Consider the following 14,384-nt stretch of genomic DNA (forward strand, 5'->3'; position numbering starts at 1 on the left):
TAAACAGTCTAATTCTGCATTGTTGGAAGAAAACTACAAACACTGTGTTCTTAAAATATTTTGTGAATTTCTATTCTACAAGATAGCTCTTGTAGCATTATTGATTCATTATGGTCTAAAAAGAAAATCCACCCCCACCTTTCCCATTAAAAATTTCAATTTATTATTCCTTGTACCTTGAAGGTAAAAGCAAAAGATATTCACAGGAACCTTGGAGTAGTCCATATAACTATGTTATTAATTTAAATACACAAATATTTTATTTTCATATAGATATTCTCTCTCATAAAAACACCAGAAGATTTATGAGCAAATGTAGTTGCCATGGGAAACAAAAAGACATACAGATATACTTAAGGTACTCAACCAGGGAGTTGTTTTGGCTTGGATTTATGCTGCTTAGGTAAAAGTGACACTGAATGGCTACTCCTTCACTTGAAAATAGCTCTTTTTGATCCACAAATTCATATGAAAATCACTCATTATTCCAGAGACAGTCCAAATGAAATCAATGGAATAAGTTTGTAATTGACTCTATGCAGTTAACTTCTTTGCAAATTGTCCTGTTTGGCTGAATACAATGAACAATATGGTTTATATGAGACCCAATTTTGTGAGCTCTCTATTTGTATTTCTGTGCTGTTCCTCTTACTCAATTTGCTGATACGTTACTATTCAATGACAATCTTGAGGTATGTGATAATGTTACATATATAAATATAATACTATATCATTATCATACTGTATTTATTACTCGAAGATGTGATTTATTGTCTAAAGTACCCATAAAAGCGGAAGCGTTAATATGAGGGAAAAAATTACACTTTCTCAGATCTGGCACAAGAGTTAGAAAGACTTTTACTTCGAAATTTAGTTTGCTAATAGAACAATTGTAGAATACTATTATACAATGGTTACATAAACTAACTAGAATCTGTGCCTGACTAATAAAAGCTGAAGTAAAAAATAAAGTTATTATTAACTACGAGTGTAAACTCTTAATATTAGATAACTTTATACAAGCTTAGGTACAGAGACAGGAGAGAACTAAAAGAACTGATAAACTTCAAGAAAATAGAGAAACAAGTGAGTTCTAAAATGAGATATATTTTTTTTTAAATCAACAGTTTTTAAATCTTATTTCTGAAAATGGGTTTCCTAGAAGCTTGTGATAAATCTCATATGTATCTGGTTTAGAGTATACATATATTCAATTGGAAGTTAATGGATTATTATGCAAAAAAAAATAAAATGTGATTTGGGCATTGAACTCTGAAATTTAGCTTATTTCCAGGAAAGTCTTGTTAAAATAGACATCTATGGATTTCTAGTAACTCTATTCCACTAATATTCCCCTAAAGATTACTCACTGTTTCTCACTGCAGATATGATTAAGTTTTAGACTCCAAAAGTAAACTAATATAGACTGGCAAGGATTGAAGACTAGAGATGTGCTGGGGATGGAACTGGAGGAAGAAAATTTCCACATAGATATGATATCCGAACTATAGTTTTAGAGAAAGATGGATAGAAATGTCTGTACATTGGAGAAGTAATTGTTCTCATGTTTTTCTTGTTTTGTTTTTGTTTTTCTCAAGTCTGTAGCACAGCAATTTTGTAACAAGTCTAAACAGAGAGAAAAAGAAAGAGGCAAGGAGAGGATGGTATCACTTATGAAAACCTAAACGGCAGTATAGGATCAAAACACTGAGGAGGAAAAGTAGATGAAAAAATATTTGGAGAAAAAAATGCATTATTGATTGCAATATGCATTGAAGAAATAAATATATATATATATATTTTAAGTCATGTCCTAAGAATGGCATGATTGTATTTGTACCAAAATGATCTTAAGAAAGAAGCTGATTGTCTGGAGTGTCACCTCAGGAAACAATTTATTTAAACCAATTACTCTATTATCAATAGAAGGAAAAAGGGGGAAAAGTTAAAAGTCCGCTGCCATAACTGCAAGCTTTGATGTTTTAAAGATGTTCTATTGCTTTTTTTTTTTTCTTTTTCCAACATCACTGAGCTTTACTTTACTCTGAATCTTCTTTTAATAAAAGAATACTGAGTCTGTGACAGCTATCAAATCATTCTGTAATAGTACAGCTCCTCAATCAAAAGAAGTAAAACTCTTGTGAAAAGTTTGCAAGTAGTGTATTTTGAAGTTTTTGGTATATACCTTCTCCTCAGCTGGAACATATTCAGTGCTGTCTGGGCTCTTGATGTGAAGAAAGATGGGAAAATGGCAACTAAGTCACACTGAAATACCAAAATGATATGTCCAATACAGTTTTCATTATTGTGGAACAGTTTGCTGCAACTCTGATTTATTAGGAATGCAAGCTTATCTCTCAGAGTATTGAGATGATTTTTTGTAAAGTGTGTGGCTTAGAAGACTACAATAACAGATTGTCAAATTTCAAACAGTGTCTTACAGGAAAAAGGGTTGTGGAGACTGGTATCAAAGTGAAGCTGACATTTTATTTGTATCTCTTCCGTTACTTTTTAAGGTACTTTCAAACAAAACAATGAGAAAATTATTTACATGGGCCCATCAAGTCACCCAGCTCAACCCCCATTGTTAGCAATTGGTTCTTATAAATAAATTAAGTTTCTCAATTTTTCTTTAAAGAGACATTTCCAAATAGGATAAATTTAACTAATGATATATGACACATAAACACTTATTTTGGAAAAAATCAGGTGAAATAATACAGTATGCTGTTTACAGAAATCTGTATAGAATCTCACCTTCCTTTTGACTTTTCAGTTTAATAAAAAGATTTAGATTACTATCTATCTCACCTGATTAGTATATAAAGAATCCTCTTATAATAAAAAATAACTGCAAGTATTTGAAGTAATATTGTCACATTATATGTAAAAGTGTATGAGAACTACTAATTTTGAGTGCTAATGCCAGAGACAAAATGCACCTTAATTTAAATATATGTGGAATTTGGGTGCCCCAATCTGCACTCTAGTCATTTGTCTGGCTGTATCCCAGAATGTACCATTACTTAACTTTGGGTTCAACATTGCTTTGGTGAGCATTTATTTCTTGAATTAGACGTTGAAGAGAAAGCTTGTAGGTACACTAATAGTATGCTAAGGACATTATGCATAAGAAAACTAAATTAGAAATATCAGTGGAAGATATGGTAGGAGAACCCTTTATTAAAAATGACCTTATTCCTTATAATCAATGCCAAAGAAATTAGAGATCTTTTTCCAGGTCTTTCTCAGTTCAAAAGTGTTTGACACTACAATAACAGATTTTGAAGCTATCCTGGTTCAAGACATGTTAAAGTCTGCAGGGGATGAGGAGAACTAAGAAAACAAGTAAACAACAAAACAACAAGAACAAACAACCAAATTAAAAAAGAATGTATTCTTGTGATTAAAGTGTTAGCATTCTAAATGGAACATATATGCATATATTTCCCAGGCTAATTCACGTTAGTGTTTGATACACACAACATGAAGTCAGTCCAAGCTGAGGAGAACTTAAGACATCTGTTTGCCGAGTAATTGTTTTTACTGGAATGTATTAAATATATGAGGTGTGAACACATTAGTCCACATCAGTCCATAGCAGATTTTTTTCCAATATTGCCTTCTGAATGGGAAATTGAACAAATGAAAGACAGGATGAGTAAGGAAAGAAATAGTTTTTCCTAAAATTATAGAATATCTTGAGTTGGAAGAGTTCAAGGAACATTGAGTCCAACTCCTGGATCCACACAGGACTACCTAAATATTAAACCATTTGTCTGAGAGCATTGTCAAAATGTTTCTTGAACACCAGCAGGCTTGGTGCCATGGCAGCTTCCCTGGGAAGACAATTCCAGTGCCCAAACAGTGTTACTTACTTTAACAGAAATTAAAAATATTCAGATTTAAGAAGCATGAGAAATCAGAATGTAGTGATTCTATTATAGTATTATTGATGTCACCTTGGAATAATATATTATGTAACTTATATTCAAGAGCACTCTTATTAGCTTAGAACATCTACCTTAGATTCAAAACTCAATTCATATCTTCGAAGGCATCTTTTGGCCTGCTATTTTCATTATTGCTGAAAATTCTGTAACAGCTTCACTATACCAAGCAATATTGCAAAGGAAGCTAGATGATTATTTTTACTTTTTTATTTTTTTTTCTGGTAGTATAAATGGTTAAGGATCAATTATATTTTAAAATCCCTTAAGCTTTAAAACACTTTTACCAGATTCCCTCCTTTTGAAATGGAAATGAATATAAGTTTTGCTGAAGCATCCTATGATTTGAGTTTAAATGTATCTATCTCATTTTTAATTCTAATAAATTCAAAAGGTATCAAATATATTCTAGAGGAAATTCATTAAAGGATAAACTGATAGAAGATTGTTATGTACAAGGAAGCTAAAATAAGTTTATTTGTACACACACACACAAAAAAAAAGGTATTAAAATCACTGATTTTTTTTTTTTTTTTTTCAAATTCATACACTGCACATTTTCAGGACATCTGTCTCTTCTTTTAAAAAGGTCCTTATATCAAGATTAATATTTAAAAATAAACCTTCTGGCAAAGTCAACAGATTTCTCTCTTAATTCTTAGAGGAAAAGTATGGATGCATTAGTATCATTTCGTTTTATTAGCTCTACTTTCCTGTTATGTTTCAACACTGGAAAGAAGACTATGCCTAAATTATAGAGGTTAGTACATTTAATTTGATATATGAATATATGTGTACATAATTTATCATAACTATGTTGTTGATAAATATTACCTCTCATAAGGTACTGTTATATTATTAATATTTGTAATTGTGGTGGTTCTACTCAGGCGGGCAGTCAAACTCCACCATAACTGCTCTCTCACTTCCCCTCCTCAAAGGGAAAGGGGGAGAAAATACGATGCAAAGTGCTCAAGGGTTGAGGTAAGGACAGGGAGAACACTCAACAATTATAATGACAGGCAAAACAGACTCAGAGTAGGGAGATAGTAAAATTTATTGCCTAATACTAACAAGATAGAGAAGTGAGAAGCAAAGGAAAGAAAAGAAAACACCTTGCTCCCATCCACCCTCTTCCACCTCTTCCTGCCGAGCAGTGCAGGGGAATGGGGGAATGGGAGCTGCAGTCATTGTATAAGAACTTCATCTCTTCCACTCCTCAATCACTCTCTTCCCCTGCTGCAATGTGGGGTCCCTCCCATAGGAAGCGTGTCCTTCCTGAACTGATCCTGCATGGGCTTCCCACAGTCAGCAGCTCTTCAAGAACAGCTCCAAATATGGTCCATACCACAGGGTCCATCCATCAGAAGCACACTGCTCCAACGTGGGTGCCCCATGGGCAGCAGCTCCTGCCAGGTCACATGCTCCTGCATGGTCTCCTCTCCACAGGCTACAGGTCCAGCCCAGAATCTGCTCCAGCAAGGGTTCTCCACAGGCCACAGCCTTCTTTAGGGCAGGTCCACCTGCTCCACTGTAGACAAGAAAAGAAAAAGAAAGAAAAGGAAAAAAAAAAGGAAAAAAAAAAAGTTGTTCTGGAATGAACAGATTTGTCTGGGGAAAACTGTAGATGGTTGAAGCCCTTTTTGTATCCATCAACCACGTAAATGGAAGCCAAATAGAAATGGAAATCAGTGCTATATACAGCATATGGTAAATTAGGTAATTCTGGTTCAATGTCTGTAATACTTCTAGTTTTTAACTGATCAAGTTCTTTCTAAAATGGGCCCATGTTGGAAATAAGATTTATCAAATACTGAATAAAAATATATAAATAAAAATCCAGATTAAAAAAAAAGAATTAGTACGTATATTTTGCACACATTTTGAATAATGCACTTAATTCTCTGAAAATGATTATACTGAGAGTGGGAAATCTTCAAGGAAGGTCTGAAAAATGCCTAAAGTCATGGCTACCTTACAGAGATAAGTCTATACACTAAGGATCTTCAAACGGAAAAAAATGAAAATGATTGTTTTCGAAAGGGAGGTATGTTAGATTTTTATAAAAACATGAGTGTCATGAGGAGAGTAGAAAGTGATAGACAAGAACTAGGCATCAACAAAAGGAAATATGTTCAAAATATCCAAGAATTAAATGTTTCTTCATGAAAAAGGTAGCAAATATCTGGAAGGCCTGTTCAACAGACACTGATAAAAAAAAAGTTTCTGTGTCTGTCCCCATGAGGATTTTTTCCATCTTAAGGCACCTAAGCCACCATGTATAAGATGTTAGGTATAACATTAATCACTTGTGACTTTCCTGCCAACATAGCGCTGACAGAATGGGAATTATTGAAACAAAAATATGATAGTTCTGTCTTGACAACAGAATGATGAGGTGGCAGACTGTGAACAGAGTGCCAGCTGGGGTGCTGCTGGGAAAATAAATGTCTGTGGAATTAATTGTGTGGGGAAGTAGTCCCCATGGGCAACCTACCTCTCACATAACCCTGCATTCAAAGTAGATCACCAATGCACTGTGAGAGGGATGACTGACACTAGGAGAGGTCAGTTCTGTGAGGTAACAGGCCTAGCAGATATTTGTTCTTGAGAGCTCTGACCTCTGTTATCAGACTGCAGCTGTCGTCCTCCTGCAAGGAGGACCTAGAGGAAATCATAATGTATAATCCCACATGACACCTGCCAGCACTCTATGCACACCTGGTCAGAGGGTGTGTGGTGCAATTGCCTAAAGTAACTAGGAAAATAAAACTAACATTCACATTTTAAAGAACATGTACGACATTGAAGAGACTTTCAGGGTAGGGAGTAGCTGCATTACCTGAGCGTTCCCTAGGCTTCCAACCTTAGTTACTATCGCGCTGGGGGAACCTGGTGTGCTAGCTCTAAGGAACAGTACGGAGTGTAGAGTGGAGTGGAGACACCACGGCTAGACTCTGTGACCAGGTGGGGACTTGATTGTTCTTGTGCACACCAAGACCGGTAAGCCGCACTTTTTGCTACCCTGAGCCAACGACCTGTCGTGTTTTGACAAATGTTGTACTCTAGTGTACTTTTGCTCATTATAATATCATTATAATACCAAAACACACCTCCACCCCAAAAGCTACCCACCTCCAAAGTGCAACCACCCCTTACTGAGCACGTGCTCTGAATTTCTTGGAGCCTATACCTTTAAACAGAGATGGGAAAACTTTTCACCAGTCATAACTAAGATATGCTTGACTAGAGTCACTCAAGCTCCACCTAAAAGATAGAAAATAACATAAATTGGCCTAAGAGAGAGGGGTTGTCAAGGGAAGATACCACCGTCAGAGGAGATACCATCCCGAGGAAATACACCATCCTGAGGATCTCCTGACTCCTGGGATCAGTCGACGGGCTGAGCCTCTCTTCCCCCGCATTGGGATGCCTTTGGGTGAGATTTGAACACTTGGTTATACTGTGTGTCTCCGCAGAAACTTAGAAATCTCTATAGAGTCTTTGTGCCTTTTAACGCGTTAATTTCAAGGCTGTGCACCTGTGTATTTCATGCATGCTAGCTTGCTTTTGCAGACAGTAACTATCACTGGCAATCCAAAGAACCTGTGTACCTGTTGCTGTAATAAATTGCACCTAGCCGCATTGTTCCTAGCTGTGATAGTTCTCATTGAATGCAACTAGAGTAAGGGCGGTTATACGTTACTGGTGAATCCGTGACCGTGACAGTTCAGTGCTCTGAATCCGACCAGACCCATATCAGTTAATGCATTACTGGTGAATCTGTGATTGTGATAGTTCAGTATCCTGAATCTGACCGGACCCATAACGGTTAATCGGCTACACCCCATAACGCGACAGGGTGCACTGGGAGGGATCTGCAAGGGTTTGCCATTTGGTCAAGGATGTGTGAAAGTATCATTTAATCAGAGATTCTATGTGATTCTAAGTACGTGTTAGATGTATGTGATGTGTAAAGGCAATTAGGAATTAACCCCTTACTTGCTGCAAATTCTTTCCCACTTAAACAATTAAACAAATGATATGTGAATTGACAAGTCTCACATATTCCATCGTGCTTTGCATGGCAAAGGTTCAGGGAAGAAACAACAGAACTTAGAAAACTAAACATGAGAAAATTACTAAACAGTCAAACCATACCAGGGTCAGGAAATTCACAAAGATAAAAATTGTGGAGATTTATAAACTTAGGGGAAATACTCAATAGTCCTTCTCCTGTTATTACATTTCTATAAGCATTTGCTCATGATCATTGAAAGATACAGGATACTGAGCTAGATGGAGTTTTTGTCCGGAGCCAAGCATAGCCATTCCAATATTTCTCAAAGAGAAAAAAAAAAAAAAAAAGTGTTACCTGATTTTATGTAACACTGACCTCTGTGTGTGTGTGTGTGCGCATAGACATGTGTGTGCTCCTGAACCTGGTAAACTGTTCATAATTCCAGCATGCTATATTTTTTTTCTGAGGATCCTAACACCAGCAACGGTACTAGCCTGTAACCTGCTGGTTAGGACATGCTGATTGAAATATTTGTCTTCTTCACAGAAGCTTTACAGTCCTTTCTTCTAATTGAAGCTCTAGATTGGCTCTTGAATTCTGTAGATTTAATCTACTCTTCTGTTGGATTTACATTAAAAGTTTTTGTAGGACAGGGGCTGCAGGGATGGCCTCTGTGAGAAGAGTTAAGAAGCTGTCCCTTGTTAGATCAGAGCCAGTTCCAGTCAGCTCCAACAGGGACATACTGCTGGCTAAAGACGAGCCAATGACCAGAGTTGGTTGGGCCTCTGTAAGAGCACATTTATGGAAGGAAAAATCTACTGTGCAAGAGCAGCTTGGAGAGAGGGGTGAAAAAATGTGAGAGAAACAACTCTGCAGACCCCAAGGTCAGTGAAGAAGGAGAGGGAGGAGATGCTCCAGGTGCTGGAGCAGAAGTTCCCTGGTGGCCCATAGAGAGGCCCGTAGTGGAGAAGGTAAATATGGCCTTGAGAAGGCTGCAGCCAATGGAGAGCCCCTGCAGGAGCAGGCCCTGGGCCAGAGCTGCAGCCCATGGAGAGAAGCCCACACAGGATAAGGTGATCTGGCAGGAGCTGCTGCCTGTGAGGGACCAATGCTGGAGCAGTTTGCTCCTGACGGATGGACTGCATGGTACAGAACAATATCAGAGCAGTTCTAGAAGAGCTGCTGTCAATGGGAAGTTTATGTAGGGCTGAATCCCATGGGAGGGATCCCATAATGGAGCAGGAGAAGACAATGAAGATGAAGGAACAGAAGATGACAAAATGTTACAGACTGTCTGCAAGACCCATTCCCCGTTCACCTGCATTGCTCAGGGATAGGAGATAGAATAGGCTCGGTGGAGGAAAGGTGTTTTTAGTTTGCTCTTAGTTTCTCACTGTTCTAGTCTCCTAGTGAATAGCCAATAAATTATATTAATCTCCCTATGTAGACTCTGTTTTGCCCATGATAGTGACTGATGAGTGATCTCCCTGTCCTTACCTCAGCCCTTGAATTCTTTTTTATCATATTTTCTCCCCCTTCTTCCTTTGAGGAATGGGAATGAGAGGGTAGTGTGGTGGAGTTAGCTGCCCATCCATGTGAAAATATCACACTTTGCAAATTGATTCCTTCCTGGTCCTGATGTTTCAATGATGCATTTAAAAGTACAGTGACTGAGCACTTACTTCATTCCATAGATTGTAATTGTATTATACGTGGTAAATATTCCATGTTACTTTTCTGAATACAAGCAAGAAGCAATTGTCCTCATAAATAGAAAAACAGCTGTAGGAGCAGTTTTAACAGTCCTAAATGGCTCACAAGTAGTCAATTACAACATGCAGACTTCAAATACTGAAATTGTCTTCTCACTCACTTGCCCACTCCCCCCCCCCCACCCTCCAGTGGGATGGGGGAGAGAATATGGAAAAATAAATAAATAAATAAATAGAAACTTGTGGGTTGAGATAAAGACAGTTTAATAGGACAGAAAATGAATAAATTGGTAATAATAATAACAAAAATATACAAAGCAAGTTATGTGTGATGTAATTTCTCACCACCTGACAACCAGTGCCCAGCCAGACCCAGAGCACTGCCCCACCCCTTCCTCCCCAGCCAACTCCCCGCAGTTTTATTGTTCTGCGTGATGTCATATGCTATGGAATATTCCTCTGGCCAGTCTGAGTCAGCTGTCCCCTCCCAGCTTCTTGTGCACTCCCAGCCTCCTTGCTGGTAGGGCATTATGAGAAGCTGAAAAATCCTTGACTTGGTGTAATCACTGCTCTGCAACAACTAAAACATCAGTGTGTTATCAGCATTACTTATTATTCATCATCCTAAATTTAAATGTCAGCAACATACCAGCTAGTAGGAAGAGAGTTATCTGTATCCCAGCTGAAACCATGACAATAAGTCAGGACCTTAATCCATTTTAGAACTGCGGTACTACTTTAGCTGAAAATTCAAATAAATCCACTTTTTACATAGGCAGATAGTAATAGGAAAATGGGGAAGAGTTTTAAACTAAAAGAGGGGAGATTTAATTAGATCTCATGAGAAAATTTTTCACTGGAATGGGTTGCTCAGGGAATTTGTGGATGCCCCATCCCTGGAGGTGTTCAAGGCCAGATTGGATGAGGCTTTAGACAACCTGATCTAGTGGGTGGTATGATCTAGCCCAGGGCAAGGGGGTTGGAACTAGATGGATGATCTTTAAGGTCCCTTCCAAACTGATTCATTCTATGATTCCATGAAGATTTGTATAATGGCATTTGTAAACATTATTTTACTAATACTCAAAAATAATCCTCTTTAAATTACATATTGCAAATAAACCTTTCCGCAGTATGGTAGGATTTTGGTCAGAATTGTAAGGCAAATCTTCTTATCATCATTTTTAAATGAAATTCAATATATAATTCTATTAATATATAGTATTTGGCATAAACTTGTCTATATCTTTCTCCCTCTCTGTCTGTCTAAGATTAAATAGGCCATGGTTCTTCCAAGGGCCCACATTCTAAATGAGAATTTAATTTTTTCTCTCTTTTTTTTTTTTTTTTTTTCCAGAAAACAGAACTTTCCATCAGTTGTCAATTCCTTTCTGTTGTTCTTGTTCTTTTCCCATGTTCCCATCACCTTTATTCTTTTTTCTCTGACGGAGTTTTTCCTTAAACAGATAGTTCCTAAACTCAGTATCTTCAACATTGAATTTTATGAGTGTTCACTGAACTGTCAGAGAGAATCATCTTAAGTATCCAGCCTACCAATATTGAGTGCATTTTACTATAAATGTTTTTTGTGTATAAGGTAGAGCAGAAGAATATGTTCTCTTATCCTATGCCACCTGACGAGAAGAACAGCATGTTTTAACTGAAGTACTGTCACATTACACAAGGCAAGGACATCTGAAGTGGGCACAAGTCTGGACTATGAACACTCACAACCTTCATAGTAAAAAGTGACAACCTGCACTTATGAGAAGGGAATTCATATTTCTGATTCCCATTTATTTATTTATTTATTTGCCTTGTGTCAGGAGTATTATTTGAAGCAAATTCAGCTTTTTCCATCTTACTCTGCAGATCAGTGTTGGGTACATGAACTGTCTTCTTTGCAGGTGAGAATTCATGAGAAAATGTGTTTCTGCCTTAATGAACTACAGTCACTAATATAGTAATAGAGCTGTTTCAATGTAAACTGCCTATGAAATATGTTTGCTGGGGACATGGAGTTCTCAGTTACATTATTTGATAATGTAGAACTGACCCTTGTTCTTATTGCTCAAGCAGGATCCTCAGAACATGGTTGCATTTGTTAAATGTGACTATACGTCTTAGCTGATAAGGTTTACTTGAAGTGAAATTAGAAAGAAATATTTAGCCACTGATAAGGTTTACTTGAAGTGAAATTAGAAAGGAATATTTAGCCAGTCTACTAGAATTATTTCTGAATATCTGAAAATAGGTACTTCAAAAAGCATTGATCATTTAGGGTATGTTCCAAGAACTCCCTGTTCCTGAACAACGCGCTACTTTGCATCAGTACTTTGCTTTTCATGTTGCCACTGACATGGCAACACCTGAGTCTTTGGTATCTCAAAATTAGTGAAATTGTCTGTATATTAAGATCCTAGAGAACAAAAATCAGAATTTTATTCTTTATAAATATGTTTATTTTTGTTGTGTTCTATTTTCCATCCTGTTTCTGCTTTTACCAAAGATACAAAAATGTCAAACTTTTATCACATTCACTTTAAATATTTAGTTTATGAAGCACAGTTTTGAATTTGTAGGCTATGCATGCACTCTTCAAAACAGATTTATAAATATAACAGGACATCTTGCCAAAAACATACTTATGCTTTCAGTGAAATTGGCCTTATCTCTTCCAGGAATCACAGAATGATTTAGGTTGTAAAGGACCTCTCAAGGTCATCTGGTCCAACCACCCTGCTCAGTCAGGGCCAGCTAGAGTTGGCTGCCCAGGAACATCTAGAGATAGATTTTGAATATATCCAGGAGGAGGACTCCACAACCTCGCAGAAACATGTTTCATTGCCCAGTCACCACCATAGTAAACAAGTGTTTCCTGATGTTCAAATGGAACCTCCTGTGTTTCATTTTGTGTCCATCATCTCTTGTCTTGTCATTAGGCACCACTGAAAACACCCTGGCTCCTCTTCTTTGCACCCACCTTTCGGGTTTTGTAGACATCAATGAGATCCTCCCTAAGCTTTCTCTTCTCTAGGCTGAACAATCCCAGGATGTCATCATCAAAAAGTTCAGGATTACCCCTGCAGAACAGTTTAGAAATTTTGTTGTTGTCATTGTTTTCAAAAGCATCACAGATATTTGCAATTTTAAGTGTTCTTATTCAACATCTAGAAGAATCAGGGATATTCAAATGTATTCTTGAAAGAATAAAGAAGTGAGGGAAAGATAATGCATCATACATGCACATGGGAGTAGCTTTTGTTCTCTAAGAAGAGAAGTAATTGTTTTAAGGAAGACACTATTCAAATCACTCTCATTCATCTTGGGGAGTCGAGTGCTGGAATATATTTATATGCAGTCACGGCAGTTCAGCTTAAGCTAAATTACCTTGCCTCTGCAGTCCTTTTATAGTTCCACATTTTAGGTGAAGTCCTAACCCCTGGAGTATCAAAAATACTGAAGTGGTGTGATCTCAGGACTAGATCTGAGATTTTTCATAGCCTAAAAATTTTCCTACTAAAACAGATGGATACATTCCTAACAAAAATTTCAGTTTCAATAAAACTCTAGTGTACATTGAAAAGTATTTCCATTGGAAGCTTTTTTGTTATCTCCAGAATGTAAATTAACCCTTTGAACTTTCTCTTCTATTTGACTGTCATGTCCATGTTATGTGTGCACATATCTGTATGTTGTCTATATATTTCAGTAATAGTTTGATTTCCCATATTTATATATTTTATCTAAATGAGTCTTCTAACAAGGATTGTGATGAAATTCAAAATATTTTCCAACTCTGAAATTCTTTTTATTTTCTATTACCCACATATTCTGTACTACTGCAGTCTTGGAAGCTTTAGGCAGTATGTTTTTATAACTACTTTCTCATTTGTTGTTGATTTGTGGTTTTTAAATTGATACTTGCTCTTTCTTCCTATTAAGACGATGTTTTTTTCTTCTAATTTTATTCTAATTTCTAATTTCTAATTTTCTTCTAATTGGCAGGACTCTTGGCAATCATATATCATCTCCAGTAATAATGTTGCTCCACACTATCATGCCAAAAAAATGATACTTTTCATCTTTGCAAATTATTTTAAAATTTGCACAGTATGCATTGTGAATACTTCTGGTTTTAAATATATTTTGAAAGACAATCCTCAAAAACTGTATTTGCTAAATAATATTCTGAAATCACCAAACTTTGAGCTTTGTGTCCAAAGAAATCCAGCAAAATTGTACCACATTGTTTAGATTGTTGAAAATAATGGTTGCTTCCACTGCAGTGAATAATTTATTTACAAAGTAAAAACAGGCATGTCTCTTAAGTTCAGACATGTATTTATTTTGTACACCAAATAAGGGTAAATTTGAATGTTCCTATAGCAGATTTTTAGAGTGGAGGAATCTGTACACTACAACTTGTTTAATTTCTATATCTTTTTTTTTTTTTTTTAGGTGGATAGATACATAATTTCTAAAGCCTTGATATATTCTATACTCACATCAATTTTCCTGTTTATTTTCTCTCTCTTCTTCTCTCTGTGCATGTCTTAAGTTTCTGTCTTTATTTTTCCATGGTGGTCTAAATTTAGCTACAATTATGGTTTCTTTGCTTTGTTCTGATTCTTGACACATTAGTATTAACTTCTCCAGCTGCCAAATTTGTTGCCTGGAATATCATTTTGAAAGTATTTT

At 36.5% G+C, this 14,384-nt stretch overlaps 1 long non-coding RNA gene across 1 annotated transcript; it reads right to left on the bottom strand.

Moving 5' to 3' along the window:
- Window positions 1-4,859: 4,859 nt before the first annotated feature.
- Window positions 4,860-12,701, bottom strand: LOC118257342 (uncharacterized). Its single transcript, XR_004781529.2, has 4 exons — window positions 12,667-12,701; window positions 7,296-7,383; window positions 7,144-7,217; window positions 4,860-5,481 (listed from the first exon to the last, which is right to left on the bottom strand). It is a non-coding gene; the product is annotated as an uncharacterized LOC118257342 (long non-coding RNA).
- Window positions 12,702-14,384: the final 1,683 nt, after the last annotated feature.

Source organism: Cygnus atratus, chromosome 1 (assembly GCF_013377495.2).
Source record: "Cygnus atratus isolate AKBS03 ecotype Queensland, Australia chromosome 1, CAtr_DNAZoo_HiC_assembly, whole genome shotgun sequence".
NCBI classification, from domain to species: domain Eukaryota; kingdom Metazoa; phylum Chordata; class Aves; order Anseriformes; family Anatidae; genus Cygnus; species Cygnus atratus.